Source organism: Gopherus flavomarginatus, chromosome 8 (assembly GCF_025201925.1).
Source record: "Gopherus flavomarginatus isolate rGopFla2 chromosome 8, rGopFla2.mat.asm, whole genome shotgun sequence".
NCBI classification, from domain to species: Eukaryota; Metazoa; Chordata; order Testudines; family Testudinidae; genus Gopherus; species Gopherus flavomarginatus.
In genome coordinates this window covers 54,329,373-54,352,237 of record NC_066624.1, presented here as the reverse complement: position 1 = coordinate 54,352,237, position 22,865 = coordinate 54,329,373, and positions in this window count along the sequence as shown.

The following is a 22,865-nucleotide window of genomic DNA, read 5'->3' as shown; positions in this document are numbered from 1 at the left end:
AATACAAGCAAATGTGAAAGGACACATTAATGTGTTCATTTACTCCAGTTTTACCTTCTTCAGGTGGTATAAACTACTTACTGTATCTGATTAAAACATTTAGGATGGACAGTAACAGCTGTGACATCTATAAATAGCTAGTTTAGAAAAGGGCTCACCAGTGAAAGACTAATTAGGGCCACATTGGTTCCTCTGGAGCTCTGAAGTTATGGCAGCCTCTACTTTCCAAAGACCCTGGGGAAAATCCTGCCTCCCCTGGAGTCCATGGGACTTGTGCCATTGACTTCAGCAGTGCTAGGATCTAACCCCATTAGCCCAAGGTGACTGAAGTTTGCCTGTTTGTTCCTACCACAGGTGTCAGGGAGGGCTAGGAGTATGACACACCTCTGAGCACATTCTGTGGGGTGAAGTCAGAGACTCCATTGTGTGGGAGAGTGCAGCAATGCGCAGCTGTTAACCCCTGGACAGTCCTGAGCATTCATACAGTCTGACGGAGTCTCATTCTTAGCCAAGGGCCATTGCAACCTGCACTGAAGCAGCCTTGATGCCCAAGTTTTGGTCCTAGACTCTTACTGTCTTGAGGATGAAACCTCTGAGACATTCTGGCCAGTTCATGCTGGAGCTCCTGGGAGTTTCAGAGGAAGCTTTTACAGCCCTGCCGGGCCTCAGTAATCACAGTGCATCACACAGCTAGGCCAGCTGTGGCCCTCTCCTGGGAACAGCAAACCACAGTCATATTTGCCCAGTGGCTAAACATGTCTGGGGGCACCTGACTGGGAGGCAGCTGTTCTCCTTGCACAGTATACGCATGACAGGGGCCCGTGCCTGGTGCTGGACTGTCTCCTTGTCCCAAAGAAGTCACTTGTCAATCAGCATATTTCTCTTTGGGGCAGAGAATCAACTAATCTGCAGGCTGTTTTCTGTGTGTCATAGTGACCATGGAAGGGTCTGTGTTTTCTCTGTACATGCTGCTCTCCGGTCCACCGAGCTGCAGGAGGAGGCATCCAGCAACACCAATAATACTGCCATACTGCCTACTTTTATATACTCAAAGGGATGCCCCAACATTGGCTAAATGTCCCTTCAGCCCCTCTTCCTCCTCCAGGAGGTAGATGAAGTAATTATCCCCATTTTACCAATGGCAGAATGGAGAGGTAAGTGACTTGCCCAAAGCTCCTATCTAGAAGCCATGGCCCCTGGACCATGGTGCCCACTAGGTAAATCACTCAGGGACTCTCTTACTTTTCCCAGTGGGGATGATGATGCCATTTCACATTTACATAGCATATGTTTCTCTGTAGATCTCCAAATTCTTTACAAATCTGGGTATGCCTTGATAGATTGGCTGACTCACAGAGAGATTAAGGCAGCATCTACACTGAATTCCCTCGATTGCTACCCACAGGGAGAGCTGCTTCAGGGGCAGTGCAACAAAAACATAGCTTGACACCTTGTTTCTGTCAAGATGCCTCCCCAATGTGTTGGCTCATGCCACTGGAATGATTAGCTCAGAACTTTGAATTAATGAAATCTGACCTGTCAGGGGCCAGAGGCACAAAATCTAGAGTGCAGATGTACTGCACTATGTAACTTTGGAGAACATACTGTGATAAAGTTCCTCCTCTGCCTTGGTGGGTCCTGCGCTTTCTGGTGGATTTTCTCACCTTAGAGGTTCATGGCAGTCCTCAGTATGGCCTCTTTTGTTAGTGGCACAAACCTGCCACTCACTCAGCTAACCTCATCACTAGCCAGCATGGGGGAAAGGGAGAATAATCTCTGTCGTCTCTGTTGTCCCACCTAGTGAGTCGGGGACAGGCCAGATCCGTTTCCAAATTAGACCTTCCCCTCTGGTGTGTCTCACAGACCAAGCCAACTCCTCCTGTGTCAGACAGGGAGTTTGAGGGAAAGGGGGAAACCCGGGCCCACCCTCTACTCTGGGTTCCAGCCCAGGGTCCTCTGGATAGCAGCTGTCTACAACATCTCCTGTGACAGCTACAACTCCCTGGTCTACTTCCCCATGGTCTCTCCGAGCACCTTCTTTATCCTCACTGCAGGACCTTTCTCCTGATGCCAGATAGCGTTTGTACTCCTCAGTCCTTCAGCAGAACATCCTCTCACTCTCAGCTCCTTGCGCACCCCTCACTGACTGAAGTGAGGTCCTTTTTAAACCAGGCACCCTGATTAGCCTGCTTGTCTTAATTGATTCTAGTAGCTTCTTAATTGGCTCCATGTGTCCTAATTAGCCTGCCTGCCTTAATTGGTTCCAGCAAGTTCCTGATTGTTCTGGAACTGCCCCTGTTATCTTACCCAGGGAAAAGGGACCTGCTTAATATGGGGCTAATATATCTACGTTCTATGACTCTCCTGTAGTATTGGGCCCCTGCCCCGTGGACCCAATCGGCCCCCTCGCCCTTTCACTGTGAGCCAGCTGCACGATCTGCAGCCGGTTCTGTTCCAGACTGCACCGAGGAAACATCTGTACACACTCGTGCTTCACACCCTTCACTACCTCACCCTTGCGTCCCGCCCCTACAAAGTGGCGGGACCTCCTGCCACCTCTTGAGGGCCCAGTGGGCCAGCTTATACTCTGCCCTGGTCCCAAGGCCCGCCAGGGATGTCAGTTGGTGGCTCCTTCAAGGGGCTGTGAGCACGGTCATGTACTTGGCGCGGTTTACCCCTGTCCCCAACACCTGCCCCTTTTGCGGCATGAAGGAAACCCTGGCGCACATTTATTTAGAGTGTTCCAGGTTGGAGCCCTTATTCTGGCTCCTCTTGGATCTCTTATTGCGTTTTTGGTTGCACTTTTCCCCTTACCTGTTTATCTATGCACTCCCTATCCATGGCCCCTCAAAGTTGCAGGATCTCCTTATCAACCTCCTCTTGTATCAGAGAGGTAGCCGTGTTAGTCTGGATCTGTAAAAGCAGCAAAGAATCCTGTGGCACCTTATAGACTAACAGACGTTTTGCTCCACTAACAGACTTTTGCTCCACTAACAGACGTTTTGCTCCAAAACGTCTGTTAGTCTATAAGGTGCCACAGGATTCTTTGCTGCTTTTACAACCTCCTCTTGGTCCTGGCCAAACTAGCCATCTATAAAACCAGGGAGAGGAGGTTGGCTGACGGGATTTCCTGTGACTGTGGGGCCTATTTCTGCTCCTCTGTCCATTCATGCATCTGGGCAGAGTTCCTCTGGGCTGCGTCCGCTGGCTCCCTTGACACCTTCGAGGAGCAGTAGGCGCAGTCCAGGGTTCTCAGCGCGGTATCCCCATCAGGTTCCCTTCGTTTAGCCCTATGACCTCACTCCCGATCCTGTTTTTTTCATTGGTTGTCCCACGTAATTATTTGGTATCACACACCTGTGGATCCTCCCCTTAGGCTGCGGGGAGGTCCTTTAGCAGCGGGCAGGCTTCGCTCTCCCACTTCCTGGATACCAACAAGATGACTCTCCTGTAGCCATCTGGCCTGACCTTGTCACAATACTGTAGTTCCTCAGCCAAGCAAGTTTTGGGGCTGCAAGTCAGCTTCCCATTGGAAAAGAAATTAGGGATGCAGAGTATGGGTATATTCTAATGGTAACTGGTTTATTTACAACAGACACACTAGACATTGAACAGATGTGGTCACAAACAGCACACACACAATTCTGCTTTCAAAAATCTCAGCGCAAGCACCAGTGCCTGATTCCCAGAAAGCAACTCTGCCACAATAATTGACTCTAGCCAGAGAGATTAAGGTGGAGAGAGAAAGAGAGAGAGAGAGCACTAACTCTCTTCTCATTTGCAACATCTTCCCCCAGAAGATGATGCATCACAAAACTAACAACAATACAACTTTTCTTCAAAGATTGTACCCCACTCACAGGCTACAAAAAGAACTTATGAGTATAGATAACAGTGGCATCTGGTGACTTATACATAACAATACATTTCATATGTGCAGTATGACAACATGCATATGTTACTTTTAGTTTTATGTCTGGAGATCTATATGTGCAATCAGTTCATACCTGAAAATATGCTCTTTTCTTGTTTGTGATATTATTAGCAATCTGATCAAAAGGCTGTTGAGAGACCATTGAAGAAAGTAAGATTTTCTTTCCATTAACTGAAGGGCGACTAGAGGCATTAGCTCCTGGAAAATAAATTACAAAAAACTTCAGGTGTCTAACTGTTACATATAGAAAATGTGATGGTGTGGGGGAGCTAAAAAGAATTTATTGCCATGAGTTTGGGATGAATACATTGCACACACATGGAAAAGCCATGAGTGAATTATACAGAATATTCCTAAATCAAGTGGCAGTAAAATGTTTATCCTGCACTACACTGCTTCACAGGTAATGCCAGTTATTTTGTGCATTTCTGGTCCTTCTTTAAGTCTCACTGTTATTTGAAATATATTAGGTTCTATGCAAACAATCATCAGAGGGGTAGTCTTGTTAGTCTGGATCTGTAAAAGCAGCAAAGAGTCCTGTGGCACCTTAGAGACTAACAGACATACTGGAGCATGAGCTTCCGAAGAATTGGGTATTCATCCACGAAAGCGCATGTTCCAGTACTTCTGTTAGTCTATAAGGTGCCAAAGGACTCTTTGCTGTTTATGCAAACAATGACATTAGTATGTGCACAGTTTAGCAACTTCTACAAGTGCCATACAGTGTTACTTTTATATTAATTCAAAATGCATCCCATAGTTATGGAAACACAAGAGTTTATGTGGTGGTTGTGATGTTGTATGCTATATGATTTTATGAAAATATGCTAATCACAGACTCATAGAATATCTGGGTTGGAAGGGACCTCAGGAGGTCATCTAGTCCAACCACCTGCTCAAAGCAGGACTAATCCCCAATTAAATCATCGCAGCCAGGGGCTTCATCAAGCCTGACCTTAAAAACCTCTAATGAATGTGAATATAATGTAACTGGAATATGCTTCATGCAAAAGGTCTCTTGTAAGGTATCATTACAAAGCTTATAATCTACTGAGTGTGATCATCCTATTTGTATAAATGTATCGTTCTTGTATCTGAAACTAGAAATATGAAATATAACTCTGAGGTCCTATTGTAATTATGCAAAGTGTGGGCCATTAATGGTGGTTTGGAATCTTGATGGCTCCCATCAGCTAGGACAATTCGTTGTAAATGGCTCTGTTTACTTGCAAGTCTTCCTGTGAGTCAGGCTGGGAAGAATGAAGGCTTGAGGTCTAACAGGACATGTGACTATGTCACCTGGTACTGGGATCCATCTTAAATCTGGGGATCCAGAGATGCAAACAATTCCTGCCTTGTGCCAAAGCTATATAAGGGGGTGAAAGAGAACAAAGGAGGTGGCAGTCATGAGAAATCCCCTAGCTACCACCTGAGCTGGAACAAGGACTGTACCAGGGAAAGAATTGGGCCCAGACTAGAAAGGAGTCTAGTCTGTGAAAGAAGCTTATTGGGACATTTCTGAGGATGAGATTTATCTGTAATCAGTTTCTTAATGTATTAGGCATGTTCTTGTTTTATTTTGCTTGGTAACTTACTTTTTTCTGTCTGTTATTACTTGAAACCACTTAAATCCTACTCTTTATATTTAATAAAATCACTTTAGCTTATAGATTAACCCAGAGTAAGTAATTAATTCCTGGGGGAGCAAACAGCTGTGCATATCTCTCTATCTGTGTTATAGAGGGTGGACAATTTATGAGTGTACACTGTATAAGCTTTATATAGAGTAAGATGGATTTATTTGGGGTTTGGATCCCATTGGGAACTGGGTGTCTGGGTGCTAGAGACAGGAGCACTTCTTAAGCTGTTTTCTGTTAGGTCTTCAGCTTTTAGGGGACATGATTCAGACCTGGGTCTGTGTTTGCATCTGGCTCAACAATACAGGGTACTGAAGTCCCAAGTTGGCAGGGAAAATGGGCTCAGAGGTAGTGTCAGAACATCAGGTGGCAGTCCCAAGGGGGTCTCTGTGACCAAACTTGTCACAGTGATGTAGTCGAGCAGGAATCTGTGCACAGATGATTGCTTTGAAACACTGGTAGTGATTTTAAGTGAGTTTTGAGTGTGGTGACTGGAGAACAGACAAAGCGGTTACTGGTTTGTTACTTCTGTTTGTTTGTTTTGGATGAGGGAAATAAGCACAAGAAAACAGAAGAATGACTACCAGTGAGGCAGCTACAAAACTAGAACTGGCCAGACTGGAAGCAGAAGAGAAGGCAAAGGACCATGAGCTTCAATTGAGGCTCAAAGAAGCAGAGACAGCCAGGGTGGAGATTGCACATAGAAGGGCTATGGAGGCAGAGGCAGCCAGGGAGGAAACTGCTCAGAAAAAAGCCATAGAAACCCAAAGGTAAGCCCTGGAACTCAGGCAGCTGGAAGCTGATGAAAAAAGGGCTGCATACCAGCAAGCCCTGGAGTTAAAAGACAGAGAAATACAAGCCTACATTGAGACCCAGAAGCATAAACTGACTGTAATGGAGTGGAAAAGACAGAACCCTTCAGCAGCTGGCTCCACTTCCCCAAAAATCCAGCATGATAAATCCAGTGATATTGCTGAATATTCCGTCACCTTTGAGAGACTGTGCACCCTCCATGCAATTCCTGAAGATCAAAAAATGACCACATTCATAGCAAAATTGACTGGCAGAGTTCTGGACATATTCAATATGATGCCAATTGATGATGCTTCAAACTATGGTAAATTTAAGGAACTGGTTTTGAAACAGTTTCAGATTGTTAACCTACAGGGTTAAATTCAGGAGTCTTAAGAGAGGATCTGGATTGAGTAATGTGGCTTATGTAAATGAAATGAGAGATTTGTTAGGCCACGTCCAGACTAGGTATTAAAATCGATTTTAGATACGCAATTTCAGCTACGGGAATAACGTAGCTGAAGTCGAATTTCTAAAATCGAGGTACTCACCCGTCTGGACGGCACGGCATCGATGTCCGCGGCTCTCCGTGTCGATTCCGGAACTCCGTTCGGGTTGATGGAGTTCCGGAATCGATGTAAGCGCGCTCGGGGATCGATACATCGCATCCAGACTAGACGCGATATATCGATCCCCGAGCAATCGATTTTAACCCGCTGATGCCGCGGGTTAGTCTGGACGTGCGCTTAGATAAGTGGGTAAGGGGAAACAAGCATTACAAGCTTGGAAGAAATGTGTGATTTGGTTACTCAAGAACAATTCTTGAATATTTGCAGTGATGATGTTAAACAGTATTTGAGGGACCTCTCAATCTCACCAGTGATACCTGAGAAGGATACATCATGGTGAGGGAAGAACCCATGACTGAGTATGTCCAAGGTTCAGGAGGGAGTTGAAAGACATGATGAAAATTGTCCAAAACAACCTCCAGAGCAGTCAGGCCAAGCAAAAGGCATGGTATGATAAAAATACTTGTAAATGCACTTTTGACATAGGAGATTTGGTCATGGTACTCGCCCTACCAAAAAAGTTCAAAATGCAAAGCTTCTGGGAGGGGCCCTTTAAAGTGATGTAAGTGGTGAGTGAGGACACTTATAAAGTTTAAAAGCCCCTTGATGATACTGTGCCCCAATTGGTACATGCAAACAGACTCAAGGCTTATTGCAGCAGCATGGCTGGGGTAAACATGATCTGTTGTGTCAAACGGGAAACTGAGGCATACCCACTCACTGATTTGATGGCGGAATGCCAAGATGGGTCAACTCTGGAAAGTATGGAAATCTGTAGTGAGCTGACACTAGTCAAAAAGGGGGAAGCATTGTCAATGCTGCAAAGGTACAATGAGGTATTTTCCAACAAATCAGGGAGGACACACTTGCTGTTCCATAGAATCCTCACGAAAGGGACTCAGCCCCCTCGCCCACTTCCAGGCCTTATAGGGCCACTGGCAAGGTGAAGGAGCAAATTCGGGCTGAGATACAAAGCATTTTGGATCTGGGGGTGATTAAGGAATCTGACAGTCCATGGGCTTCCCCTGTGGTCTTGGTCCCCAAAAGGGATGGCACTGTAAGATTTTGTGTAGACTATAGGAAACTTAATGCTGTCACTGTAACAAATGCATACCGCATGCCAAGAACTGATGACATGCTGGATGTGCTGAGCCAAGCCAAGTACCTCAGTACCTTTGATCTAACCAAAGGTTACTGGCAGATCCCTTTGGAGGGGGAAGCACAACAAAAATCAGCTTCTATCACTGATATAGGGCTCTATAAATTTATGGTGCTACCTTTTGGTCTGGTAAATGCTGGTGCAACCTTTTGGAGACTGGTCAACAGAGTGTTAAATGGTTTGCAGAATTACACTGTCCAGAAAAGAAGAATTTTAGGTATACTGCCTCCACCGTGGGCAGTGTCCAAGTCTCTGGCAGCAAACTTCGGAAACTGTCCATAAGTTCTGTGCACAGCTTGCAAATGCCACACAGCACTTATGGACCATTTAGGAAGGACACAAGTAGCGGTTTAGTATGTACAAAAGGCAGTGTGGCCTTAGGGTAATCAGACAACAAGTATGAAAAATTGGGACAGGGGATGGGGGGTAATAGGCGCCTATATAAGAAAAAGCCCCAAAAATCAGGACTGTCCCTATAAAATCAGGACATTTGGTCACCCTATGTGGCCTAGTGGATAGACCATGGGACTGAGCTGCAAGAAAGCTTCATTCTATTCCCAGCTCTACCACTGGCCTACTGGCTGACCTTGGGCAGGTCAATTCTCCTCAATGTGTCTCAGTTTCCCCATTTGGAAAATGGGGCTAATGACACTGACTTCCTTTGTAAAGTGCTTTGAAATCTAAAGAGCTAGATAAGAGCTGGGTGTTAGCCTCCAGTCCATACAGACATGTGGTGGCAGGCAGTCTTATCTCAGTGTCAGAAGAAATACTGTCAGAGGAAAGATTGAAAAAATTGCATTTGTTTAGTATGGAGAAGACTGGGGATGTGGGGACATGATAACAGTTTTCAAGTAGGTAAAAGGTTGTTAAAAAGAGGAGGGTGATAAATTGTTCCCTTTAATTACTGAGGACCAGACAAGAAGTAATGGGATTAAATTGCAGCAAGGGAGGTTTAGGTTGAACATTAGGAAAAACTTCCTGTCAAGGTGGTTAAGCACTGGGACTAATTGCCTAGGGAGGTTATGAATCTTTGTCATTGGAGGTTGTTAAGAATAGGTTGTACTAACATCTGTCAGGGATGGTCTAGACAATACTTAGTCCTGTCACAGTGCAGGGGACTGGAGTAGATGACCCCTTCAAGTCTTACATTGCTATGTGTCTCTTTTGTTAATCTATATCCAGTTGTAACTCACTCACCTCCTGGGTGTGGTGTTCTGTCCCATTGGAGGTGCGGGGCGACAGAGAGTGAGTGAGATAGATTATGAGCCTGCTCTACAGCCTTAGCTAACAGGTAGTTGCCTTTTAGCTGTAGAGGCTCATGCACTAAGCTCCAGAGACCCCAGGTTCAATCCCGCCCGTCAACAACCAGGGTCTGTCGGTGTTACACAGAGCAATGACATGGTAGTATATTATTACAATTATTATGTATAATTAAATTTGGGATTGTAAGATGAAAACAGAACTCACAGGCCAGAGAGAAGAGTGTGTTTTGAGAAGATGTCTGAAAAAGATCTGGTAGTCAATTAGGAAACTTAATTCCAGATTGTGGGGCAGCTCTAGATATTTTGCTGCCCCAAGCACGGTAGGCAGGCTGCATTCGGCGGCTTGCCTGCAGGAGGTCCCTGGTCCCGCGGATTCAGTGGCTTGCGTGCAGGAGGTCCTCTGGTCCTGCAGATTCGGCGGCTTGCCTGCGGGAGGTCCGCCGAAGCTGCAGGACCAGCGGACCCTCCACAGGCATGCCGATGAAGGCAGCCTGCCTGCCGCCCTCGCTGCGGCTGGCAGAGCGGCCCCCATGGCTTTCCGCCCCAGGCATGAGCTTGGCATGCTGGGACCTGGAGCCACCCCTGTTGTGGGAGCAGCTTGTGGGGTGAGCGTTCTACTCCCTGCTGTGAAGAAACAAGGCTGGTGGCAAGGTGAAGTCTGGAAATTGAGGAGCAAGACGAGGAGGTGAATGCATGACTGAGTTTTGGCAGAGAAGTGGTTAAGATGCATGAGAAGGGGACATTCTGGAATTAATAGTAAGTGTATTTGCAGACCCTGGGGACAAGGCAGGAGGCAAAAGGCAGTTACAGATTCTGTACAGATTATTTTATGTGTATAGCCCTTGATTTGTGTGATGGAGTAGGGGCTGTCTGCATGGGGGATGGGAGAGCAGGGGAGGACTTTAGGGGATGGACAATACCTGAGCCTGTAACCTGAGCCAGGTAGAGGGGGAGAGGTGTCAGCATCTTTTGCCCAGGAAGCTGGACAAAGGAAGGGGCCAGTTGTAGGGGAGTTAGTTTCAGTTTCAGTTTTGGGCTGGGTGGTGGGAAGTCAGGGTATCCTAAGCTGGGATCCAAGCACCCTGAAACCCCAGAAGGACTCAATTGAGGGGTCTGGATTGTGCCAACAAGCTCTGCTGTAACCTGCATTCCTGTTGTCCAATAAACCTTCTGTTTTACTGGCTGGCTGAGAGTCACTGTGAGTCCCAGGAAGAGGGGTGCAGGACCGGACTCCCCCTCACTCAGTGACAACTGATGGCAGTGGCAGGAGATACTGGACGGCGCTTCCTGCAGTACGTGACTAGGGAGCAGTAAAACGAAGGGACGATTGTAGGGGTGATTAATCCCTGGGAGTGTGTGCCCAGTGAGAAGGACTTTGCAGTAACAAGGTCCCCCGGGGGATTGCAGTGAGTGGTTCCAGGGGAGGAGGAGTCTGCAGCTTGACCCTGGCAGAGAGGTGGTGACCTCAAGAAGGGCTGGTGCACTGAGGCTCTCCCTGGAAACCGTGGGGAGCAGTGAGCACCCCGGTCTGTGAGTGGCCAACAGGAAGATGTATGCCAAGCGGCGTAAGTGAGACCTGGTGGAGCTGTGCAAGCAGAGGAGGCTGCGCAGTGGGAGGCTCACCAAAGACCAGCTGATTGCCCGGTTGGAGGAGGAAGACCGCTTGAATGAACCGAGCCCTGTCTCTGAGGGAAGCAGCCTGGCAGATGCAGTGCAGGCACCAGTGTCTGTCCCCGCTGGGAGTGGTCAGCCGGCAGCTGAGGGCTTCCCGAGACCCCTCCTTCCTATGCCTAGGGGAAGGGCAGGGAGGAGCCCAGTGAATACCGAGGGCACCATGACACCCCCGGCCAGCAGGGGATCCTCCTGGTGAAGCTCACCCCCCAGCAGGGGATCGTCCCAGCGGCGCTCGGCATCCGTGGAGTAGATGCGGCTGGAATATGACAGGGAGCTGAGATGGGAAGAGCTCAAGTTAAGGAGGCAAGAACTGAAGGAACGGGAGATCCAGCATAAACATGAGGAGAACCAGCACCAGCGTGAGCTGGAGGAGAAGGAGAAACAGCATAAACATGAGCTGGAGCTGGCCCGGCTGACGAGCAGTGGGGCCCCGGCTGCGGTGAGTGAGGGGGGACCCAAGCTACAAAGAGCTTTGATAAGTGCTTGCTGGCCCGGCATAAGGAGGGGGAGGACATAGATACCTTCCTGACGGCCTTTGAGAATGCCTGCGAGCTGCACAGGGTTGACCCTGCAGACAGGATCTCATTTCTCACCCCCTTACTGGACTCCACAGCCGTGGAGGTGTACAGCCGAATGAAAGGGGCAGAGGCAGGGGACTACGAACTGTTCAAACAGGCCCTGTTCCGCGAGTTTGGGCTGACTCCTGAGATGTACCGGAAAAAGTTCTGGAGTCAGCTTAAAACCCGTGAGGTCACATACCTATAACTGGCCAACCAGGCGCAGGAGTATGCCCGCAAGTGGACAGCTGGGGCCCAAATTAAAGAGGATCTGCTTGACCTATTCATACTAGAGCACCTGTACGAGCAGTGCCCATCCGACCTGAGGCTGTGGTTGATGGACCAGAAGCCGGAGAACCTGCAGCACGCAGGCCAGCTGGCCAACCAATTTGTGGATAGTCGGGCAGGGGATAACAGGGAGGAGTCTTGAAGGAGCAGGCCTGCCTCAATGCAGAGAGAAAGTCACCATGGGACCTCCCAGCGGGGGCCTATGGAGAACCCCCACCAAAGGGGAACATCCAGCGTCAGGTCCATCTGACCCACTCGAGGGGACCCATGAGACATGGGCTGCTATCACTGTGGCCAACGAGGCCACATACAGACCCAGTGCCCCAAGCTCAGGGACAGACCGAGCAGACCCAACCTGCAGAGGGTTGACTGGGTAAAGACCCAGTCAGATGAGGGGCAACATTCCCAGGAAAGGGGGGCTGGCAGCGTACCACCTGTGAAGGAGGGAGGAGGTCCCCAGGTCAGCTCCTCTGGGGGGCTGGATGCTCCAGGCTCCGGGTTTCTGGTTTACAGGGTGGGCGCAGGGCTGCCCATCTGGAAAGAGTGCCTTGTTTCCCTGGAGGTAGATGAGAGGGAGGTCACTGGGTACTGGAACACGGGCGCAGAGATGACGCTTGCCCGGCCCGAGGTGGTGGCCTGAGATCAGATAGTGCCCGACACCTACCTGACCCTGATGGGTATGGGCGGGACCCCATTCAAGGTGCCCGTGGCGAGGGTACACCTGAAGTGGGGGGCACCTTGAATGGGAGGGCCCCAAGGACGTGGGGGTACACCCACATTTGCCCACGGACGTGTTAATGGGAGGGGACCTCGAGGACTGGCCAAGTAACGCCCGGAGTGCCCTGGTAGTGACTTGTAGTCAGAGTCAGCGAAGGGCACTGCGCCCCGACAACGGGGAAGGTACTCTGCCCGAGGCGCAGGACCCTAACCTGGTGGAGAGGGAACACCCAGGGACACGGCTCAGAGAGGCTGCGGCCTCAGACCCAGCCGATGAGAGAGAGCAGGTCCCCATCCCTGTCCCAATGGCTGAGTTCCAGGCCTAGTTGCAGAAAGATCCCTCCTTGCGGAAGCCCAGGGTCCGGGCTGACCTCAGTGCAGTACAGACCATGAGGAGAGGTTGCAAGGAGAGGTTCCTGTGGAAGAAGGGGTTCCTGTACCGAGAATGGGCTCCACCAGGGGAAGCAGAGTCATGGGGGATCAGGAGGCAGCTGGTGGTTCCCCAGAAGTTTCGCCACAAGCTACTGTACCTGGCCCATGACATCTCTCTCGCAGGGCACCAGGGAATCCGGTGCACCAGGCAGAGGCTGCTACAGAACTTTTACTGGCCTGGGGTCTTTACCGATGTCCGACAGTACTGCCAATCCTGTGACCCCTGCCAGAGGGTGGGGAAGGCCCGGGACAAGGGGAAAGCAGCTTTGAGGCCTTTACCCATCATAGAAGAACCTTTCCAGAAGGTGGCCATGGACATAGTGGGACCTCTCAACAAGACGACTCAGTCAGGGAAGAAATACATCCTGGCGGTGGTGGATTTCACCACTCGCTACCCCAAGGCAGTGGCCTTGTCCTCTCTCGAAGCGGACACCTTGGCAGATGTTCTGCTGACAATTTTCAGTCCGGTGGGGTTCCCCAAGGAAGTCTTAACGGACCAGGGGTCCAACTTCATGTCGGCCCTGCTCTGGTGTTTGTGGGAAAATGTGGGGTCCGGCATAACTGGGCCTCAGCGTATCACCCCCAGTCCAACGGGCTGGTGGAAAGGTTCAATGGGACGCTGAAGATGATGCTAAAAACATTTATGAACCAGCACCCGCAGGACTGGGACAAGTACTTACCTCACCTGCTGTTTGCATACAGGGAGGTACCCCAGGAATCTACTGCGTTTTTGCCTTTTGAACTTTTATATGGAAGGCAGGTAAGGGGGCCCCTAGACCTGATGAGAGATGAATGGGAGGGGAAGGCCGCTCCCGATGGAGAATCAGTGGTGGAGTATGTCCTGAACTTCTGGGAAAGACTTGCCGAGCTCATGGGCCTGGCCAGGGAGAATCTGGCCTGAGCCCAGAGGAAGCAGAAGGTCTGGTATGACCGCATGGTGCGGGCCCGTGCCTTCGCCACCGGGGATCAGGTGATGGTTCTCATCCCCGTGAGGAAAAACAGACTCCAGGCAGCCTGGGAAGGGCCCTTCAAGGTTATCAAGCAACTAAATGAGGTAAACTATGTGGTGGAGCTGTCGAACCGGGCACATCACCGTCGGGTGTACCATGTGAATATGATGAAGCCATACTATGACAGGGGGAATGTTGTGTTGGCCATGTGTGGACATTGGGAGGAGCAGGGAGATGACTCTTTAGTGGATCTATTCCCTGGGACAAAAGCTGGTTCCCCCCTGGAGGCGATTCCCCTCTGGATCAGCTGACCCCGGCCCAGCACGCTGAGATCAAAGGGGTGCTCCATCTGTACCGACAGCTGTTTTCCAACCAGCCTGGACGCACTAATCTGACTGCCTACTGGGTGGAGACCAGGTCACATCCTCTTATAAGATGTTCCCCTTTTCGGGTCACTGGGAAAACTGCCCAGGACCTAGAAAGAAAGGTCAGGGACATGCTGGCTTTGGGGGTGATCCAATTGTCGTCCAGCCCTTGGGCCTCGCCAGTGGTGCTGGTCCCCAAAAGGGATGGGTCGATCCTGTTCTGTGTGGACTATCGAAAGCTCAATGCCATCACTGTATCTGATGCCTACCCCATGCCCAGGCCTGATGAGCTCTTAGACAAGCTGGGAGGCTCTCGGTACCTCACCACCATGGATCTTACCAAGGGCTACTGGCAAGTGCCGCTGGACGCAGATGCCAGACTGAAATCAACCTTTATCACCCTTCTGGGGCTCTACGAGTTTCTGACCCTGCCCTTTGGCCTCAAGGGAGCACCGGCCACCTTCCAGCGCTTGGTGGATCAGCTACTGAGGGGGATGGAGAGTTTTGCTGTGGAGTATATTGACGACATCTGCGTCTTCAGCTAGACCTGGGAGGACCATGTGTCACAGGTTAAACAAGTGCTGGACCGACTCCGGGAGGCTGGGTTAACCGTAAAGGCTGAGAAGTGCAAGGTGGGGATGGCTGAAGTATCTTACCTGGGCCATTGGGTGGGGAGCGGCTGACTAAAGCTGGAACCAGCCAAGGTGGAGGTGATCAGAGACTGCTCCGCGCCCCAAACCAAAAAGCAGGTCCAGGCCTTTACTGGGATGGCGGAGTACTATCGAAGGTTCATGCCCCACTTTAGTGCCATAGCCGCCCCCATCACTGAGCTGTGCAAAAAGGGGAAGCCAGACAAGGTGGTCTGGACTGAGCAGTGCCAGGAGGCTCTCTGGGCACTGAAGGAAGCTCTGGTTAGTGGCCCAGTTCTGGCAAACCCAGATTTTGACAAACCCTTTATGGTGTTCAGCGACGCCTCAGACACGGGACTGGGGGCGGTGTTAATGCAGGAGGATGAAAAGGGGGAGAGACACCCCATCATGTACCTGAGCAAGAAGTTGCTACCACGGGAACAGAACTATGCGTCCATCGAGAAGGAATGCCTGGCCATGGTGTGGGCCCTTAAGAAACTGGAGCCATATCTCTTTGGGCGACACTTCACCGTGTACACCGACCACTCTCCCCTGACCTGGCTGCACCAGATGAAAGGAGCCAACGCCAAGCTCCTGAGGTGGAACCTGCTCCTGCAGGATTATGACATGGACATGGTCCATGTGAAGGGAAGTGCCAACCTGATAGCGGACGTGTTGTCCCGAAGAGGGGGCCCTGAACTTCCCCAGATCACTGGGCAGAGTGACCCCGCTCAGTTCAGTCTCGAAGGGGGGAGAGATGTGATGGAGTAGAGGCTGTCTGAATGGGGGATGGGAGAGCAGGGGAGGACTTTAGGGGATGGACAATACCTGAGCCAGGTAGGGAGGGAGGGAGAGGGAAGCTGGACAAAGGAAGGGACCGGTTGTAGGGGAGTTAGTTTCAGTTTCGGTTTTGGGCTGGGTGGTGGGAAGTCAGGGTATCCTAAGCTGGGATCCAAGCACCCTGAACCCCCAGAAGGACTCAATTGAGGGGTCCTGACTGTGCCAAAAAGCTCTGCTGTAACTTGTATTCCTGTTGTCCAATAAACCTTCTGTTTTACTGGCTGGCTGAGAGTCACTGTGAGTCCCAGGAAGAGGGATGCAGGGTCAGACTCCCACTCACTCCGTGTCAATCTGTAATCTCTTAGTCTTCGGATAATGGCTTACCCCGGCCCTTTTCATGATTTTCAGATTCTTCACTTTGATAACCATCCTCATGCAGTTTTCTCAGGTGGAATGCCATTTTTTTCTCTAGCTTTGCTTGTTTCTAGAGTATTTAAAAAGAATGTGAAAGTGCTGTTTAGCACAAGATTTCCATTGCAGAGAGCAAAATAATATTTTTAGATGCAGTGATATTTTGATAAATGTTTTGTTAAAATGTTTATATCTTCTAATTTATTAGATATTTGATGTCATCATACATATATAACTGTCCACATAATTTACATCATCTCTTTGACTCCCATCTGTGTTTCTTCCCCCAAAAACAATTTTATATATTAAAATGGCTTTGCACCCATTTGCACTCAAACTTTTACCTGTCTTTCCTTTTCTTCTTTCAAAAATGCAACCAGAACAAGCAATTCAAACTGTTTCTAGAGGAGCTGTGTGTCACACCCACGAAGCTCAAAATTCACAGCCATAGTCAGATTCTAGGAGGGCTTTCTATACTGGATAGCATTAATGATAACCCTTATCTATATATTGCTCTTTTCATCATAATCATCAGAGGCCTGATTTCCAAAGGCATTTAAATCATAGAACATCAGGGTTGGAAGGGACCTCAGGAGGTCAGCTAGTCCAACCGTCTGCTCAAAGCAGGACCAATCCCCGACTAATGCCTAACTCTCAGTAATTTTGATGGGAGCTAGGCATCTAAGTATCTTTGGAGATCTTGGCCTAGTGTCCTTGTTCTGTGGCATGTGAATTTTAAAAGAGATAGTATTTTAATATACCTTTTTTGCTTTCTCTTCTCTTCTTTTCCTTCGTAGATGTTCAGTTCTCGATTCTCTTTTAACATCATCTCCAATTTTCAGCAGAAGTAACATTTCTTTTTTTTTCCATGCCTAAAGATTATAAATTTGCCATGTTGTACCAGAAGGTGATAATTATAAGTGTGTTTTGCAAAGTGTGTCTGGCACATATAGCACATTTTCTGTTGCTTCATTTAATGATTTTCATATTGGTACATTCTAAACATATTGGGCCAAATTCAAAAAATTTGGTACCTACAAAATTATTTTTCCAAGTTATTAAATTCTACTCAGTTTTAATGTTTGATTGACAGTGGACCTGCTGGATAGCAGAATGACAAGTATTCTTCTGGACCATTCATAAATCTATAATTCCAAAGCCAGAAGAGAACACCCTCCTGTACAACACAGACCACAGAACATCCCCCAAATAATTCCTGGAGCAGATCTTTTAGAAAATCATTCAATCATGATTGGAAAATTGTCAGTGCTGGAGAGTCCACCACAACCCTTGGTAAGTTGTTCCCATGGCTAATTACTCTCACGGTTTCAGCCATCAGCACCCTGTTGGAATCACTGATTTTCAAAGTGACGTGTTCAATGTGTCCCTATCTGCACCACTCTTTAATGTTACAATTCCAATGCCATACATTTAGGGCTCAATTTTCAGCCAGCTCTCAGCTGGTCTCCCTTCTTACAAGTACAATTTTGCCGCCAGAAAAATTCCACTTTTATTTGTTTGACCCCTACAAATAACCATTGGCACAAATCCCACTACTAAGACTGCTAACTACCTGATTGTTTGCAGTGTAATTGTAGCTGAGCTGGTCCCAGGATATTGGAGAGACAAGGTGGGTGAGGGAATATCTTTTATTTTCTGTTGGTGAAAGAGACAAGTTTTGAACATACTCAGAGCTCTTCCTCTGTGTAAGCTGGAAAGCTTGTCTCTTTCACCAGCAGAAGTTGGTCCAATAAAAGATATTACCTCACCCACCTTGTCTCTCAAATACCTGATTGTGAATGCAAATAAGGGGCGAAACCCTGACTTCACTGATTCAATAGGAGTTTTGCCATTGACTTCAGTGGAGCCAGGATTTCATCCCAAGGGCAGAACTGTCTAAGTGGTAGAATTTGTGACTGTAAAAAACTGGCGCAAAACATGGAGGCAGTGTCTGGAAATTTGAGCCTTAAAATATTAATGTGTAACCCTGCCTAACTGACTTTAAAATGTACATTTTTTTTCTTCCAATATATACCCAAACACTTATGCATGTGTTTAACACTAAGCATGTATGCAGTCCTATTAAACTCAATAGAACTGCCCACATGCTTGAAGTTAAGCACAACATACATAAGTGTTTGCAATATTGAGGCCATATTAATTAACTCTTTAAAATTCCTCATGGGCTTGCCAGAAAATTCACTCACTGCTAATAACTTTAAATATTTGTCAGTTGACTCATTAAGGTGTGGTGTAAGTATATTTATTTGTATTGTGTCTTTCAGTTTCTTGTTTCTAACCTCCTCCATTTTTTTACGAAGATTAAGTTGTTTCTTTTTGTTTTGGCCATGTTGCTTTTTCTCTTCCTCAGCCCATTGAAAGTGTTGGTTTTCTTCTCCAGTGGCCTTGATTTTTTCCAATTCCTTATTAATCATGTCTAAATCTCTTTTAAGAAAAGCATAAATAATTGATTAGAATCAGTTGTGATGTTCTCTCCCAGTCAATTTTCTGCTCAGCTCCAGCCATCTTCTTTGCCTGGGTTTCTGCTTACTTAAGCCACCTGAAAAATTTAGAACTGATTTCACAAAGTTCCTAACACAATTCATGCCCAATTAATAAACAAATCTAAATTAGAATGAGGTATTTCATCATTTACACTCAGTATAGGTAAAAATAAGGCCCCATCCTGCTAGGAGCTCTGTGCAGGCCCCCAAAGACGCTCCCAAGTCAGTAAATTATAAATTTATTTTGTGTCTTGTACCTGTTCCTCATCTGCCTCTCTGACTCGTGTAAATTTGGACTTTCTTCTCGTAGCAACCACTCCCCAAAGTGGCAGGTGTCACCTCCTTCTGGAAGCAGATTGGGTTCTTGTCGTTTTGTGACTTGTCTTTCAAGTGTTTTCTGAAAATTGAGAATGGATTTAAGGGCTTTATTTGCCAGGAACGCCTTCATCAATCTGTGTGTTGAGTTCTCAGACAAGCACTTTGCTGAAGGCCAAACCCTCCATTTCACCCCTGAAATGACAGAATGAGGAGGGACCCTTCTGCAGTTCCTAGCCACTGCAGTCTCACAGTCTCCTCCACTTTGGGAATAAGCAACCAGACCTGTAGCCAGCCAGGTCCTAGATCTTGACCGAACTGAAAATCAGCAAACTCTTTAAATGGACTTTGAGGATGAAAAAAAAAGGACCACTGGTGCCAGAACTGGAGGGAGGGGCAGGGGGCCATGGCCCCCTACTTTTTGACAAAAGAAACATGCAAGTTTGCCCCCCACCAAAAGAGACAACCTGTACCTGCCAATAGTGTGGGGGCAGAGTAAGGGCAGTGGCTTCAGCAGAAGTTACTGAGCATGCTCAGTACAAACCAAGAAATAAATTTTGGGGGGAGGGGCACATGATCCTGCATGCCCCCCCCACGCATCGCCTCTGGCCCCACTACAAATGTTCCAGTGCCCTTGCAAAGGATTGTCATTTGCTAAAGTTAAGTTCAGTCTCCTAGAAGCATCTTCTACTTTTGTTTTATTTGTAACCAATTCTGTTTCTGCTGTCTTCACTCGGTATCATGTAAATCTCTGTTCTTTATTAATAATCTTACTCATGATTTTCCTATAAGCTGATTTCAGTGCAGTATATTAAAACTAAAGTGTACACCCTCATCTGAGTCAATCAGGCTGGCGTATGTTCTGCCTCTGGAGACAGCAGAGGTGATAACTTCTGCAAGTGTCCAGTGCCGGGGCTGAGTACTGCAGGGGAGCGCTCTTCAAGAGGGCTGAGGACAGGCGTGCACCCGAGGGTAACTTGCATGGTGAAGTACAGGCTGGCGGAGCATTTGAGGAGCTGGCTGGAGGTGCTGACAGACTGGAGTGTCAGGGAGCTGGCATGCGCATTAGCTCCAGCCCAGGCCCTATCTTGCTGTGGCTGCAGGTAAAAAGTGACTCACAGTCCTGACGCCTCGAGAAATGTGACAGGACTGATACTGTAACTGAGGAGAACAAATGGCCTTAGGCATTCTGGCTGCCCGCAAGGATGCAGGCAGCATGCCTGGTAGGTGCTGGAGGTAGAGTGAACCCCAGGACTAAGTTTTCTAAAGGGAAAGGCCTGTGACCAGAGGAGGCAGGAGCCTGGCCACTCTGCCCACTTGGGAGACAGCACTTCCTGTGGCCACTGGTTGTTCTCCCAGCCCCTGATGTCAAATAGTTTAGAGTTCTGCCTGGGCCCTGCACTGGAGAGCAAGAGGCTCCCTGCACCCTTCCTTCCCACCCCCAGTCTCTCTCTGCATGCCCAAAAAGGCCTAGCTACAGTCCAACCTTCCTGGAGGGGTGATGGTGGCTTGACTGTTAAGGTTGAGTTTAGATTTAAAGCAGGGATTCCACCGCCTTGTCTTGCATGAAGAATGCAGCGTTACTGGCCAATCGCTACTCACAGATAGGCCGTCTTGAATGGTTGGGAGAATTTTGGAGGAAATACAAGTAAATCTGTTAATTAGTTTGAGTTAAAACAGACTAAAATGATTCCTTTTCAGATTTTGTTGTTGTTGAGATTATAACTTTCCTGGTGCCATTCTACCTACCACAGCCCAGAATGACAGTCGCTAGACAGCCAAAAATTCACACCCATCGCACACATCATCACACCCGCTGTTGGGAAAAAATACATTTCAAGGAAGTTGTTTGTAATTAAGCAAAATTATTAATGAATGTTGTATTTAATTTTTATGATGATACTCAGGGCCAACTCAATAGCTCGGGTCATTTGTAAACTAGGTCATTCATAAGCTAGGTCACTGTGATATCACCATTCTTCTCCTGTTAATTTGCAAGCAGTTCTGTTAGTTGGTTGGATGCTGATAGTTGATGACATACCTGTTCAAAAGTTAGCAAATGCCCAGAACACCAGAATTAGCATTTCCTGTGCAACCTTAATTTTGCTCCCTTCTGTATAAGCATCATGATACAGTCTTTAACTACATGATCACATACTGTTTTTCCCACACAACTCCTGCATCATGCAGTGCCTCAGCTGGACTTGCTCAGGATTGTGTAGTGAAGGAGGCTGTTGCCTGCTTCATTTGTAACAGAAGTTGGAAAGTGTGTAGTGAACAAGGCAGGGGACTGTGGGAAAAAGAAAGGATGATCCCGTGGTTAAGGAAGCTGAATGGAGAACTGGATTCTGTTCTTCCTTCTGCCACAGAGTTCCTGTGTGATTCTGGGTAAGTCGCTTAACCCAAACTTTTCACAAGTGGTCACTGGCTGTGTGTTCCTCATTTTCTGAATGATCAACTTGAGACTCTGGGGACTGATTTACAAAAGTGCTGAATGCTCACAGCTACAGCCAAAGTCATTGGGAGCTGGGTTTTGAACATAAAGTGTTATAATGCTAAGTACTCTGAAGAATCAGGTCCTAGGAGTATCAGTTTGGGCACCCAAAATTAGTGGACCGCATTCCTTTCCCTGCACAAGCAACCAGACATAAGCTGTCCACAGCTCTCGTGCCGGTGATAGAAGAGGCACATGCTGACCCTTACCTAACACCCAGGCAGAAAAAGGAGCATATCCAATATCCAGCTGGCCATCAATAGTGAGTGCTAGTCAGCAATGGCTAGGGAGTGCGTGCTGCTCCTTCTGAGCCATGTCTTGTGTTGGCTCATTGTAGGCAACCTGCCTTGTGCGAGCTTGATGTCTGGAGTGATGCCTGCATGGCCATATGTTGCCTTCTACAGGAGTTTTCTGTGAAGGCAAAATAAGCTATAAAATATGATGGGTGCAAATGTAAAAAGTTCTCACTCTTGGCCAAACTTTTGTTCCCATTGAAGTCAATAACAAAGATCTCATTGGCTTCTAGGGGAGCAGAGTCAGGCCAACACTAAGTGTTTATGAACACCCGTCCCCCCCATTACTAACATCATGTGATTTTAACCTACTTTGTTCTCATTGGTGACATAGCCTCCTCTTTTAAATCTCCGTAGACTGTCTGTGCGCTTGTAGTAGGAATGCAAATGAGGATTGTGGAGACTCGTATATTTCGTTGTCATTATTTGACAGAAAGGATCACCAAGATCGAAACCACTAGAAGGTTGATAAAGCTACAAAAATAGTAACAAAATATCAGCTGTCTGTAGAAGAGAGACATTCCACTATTCTTTATACATCCAGGCCAAAATTTTAAAACATTGTCTGGTTAGATTAATTCCCAGTTTCAGCAGAATTACACTAGCTATGAATTTTACCCAAACAAAAATTAATTTACTCGTGGTACTCTTAAAGTGAAAGATAAACTTGTCTAAACTCAGCTTTTGAGTAACTGTTCTATTGGCTGCTGTACTGAAAAGACTAATTATTTCAGATATTTATAGAGAATTTTAGTTGCTCTACTAAAATTTACAAAATTTACTTCTGTAGACACAATTTGCACTTGTAGTGAATTGTGCCTGAGTGTGGTATATGCAATATATTCATGTCTTTCTCTGGAAGTCCTTTGCAGTTGCAAATTGTGGCTGCCATGCGTAGTAAGTGCAAGATTGCCCCTGCAAAAATGGAAGCTTGGTTTGAAAACCAGATCCTAAGATTTTATTCAAGTATTTTGAATTAATAAAAAAAAAACTAGCTAAATTTCAGAAAAACTACAGGCAGAACAATTCAGATTTTCTTTTTCAGTTTGTATATATTGCTCCAAAATACAAATACATACAGTAAGTTGTAAGATGTCAAGACA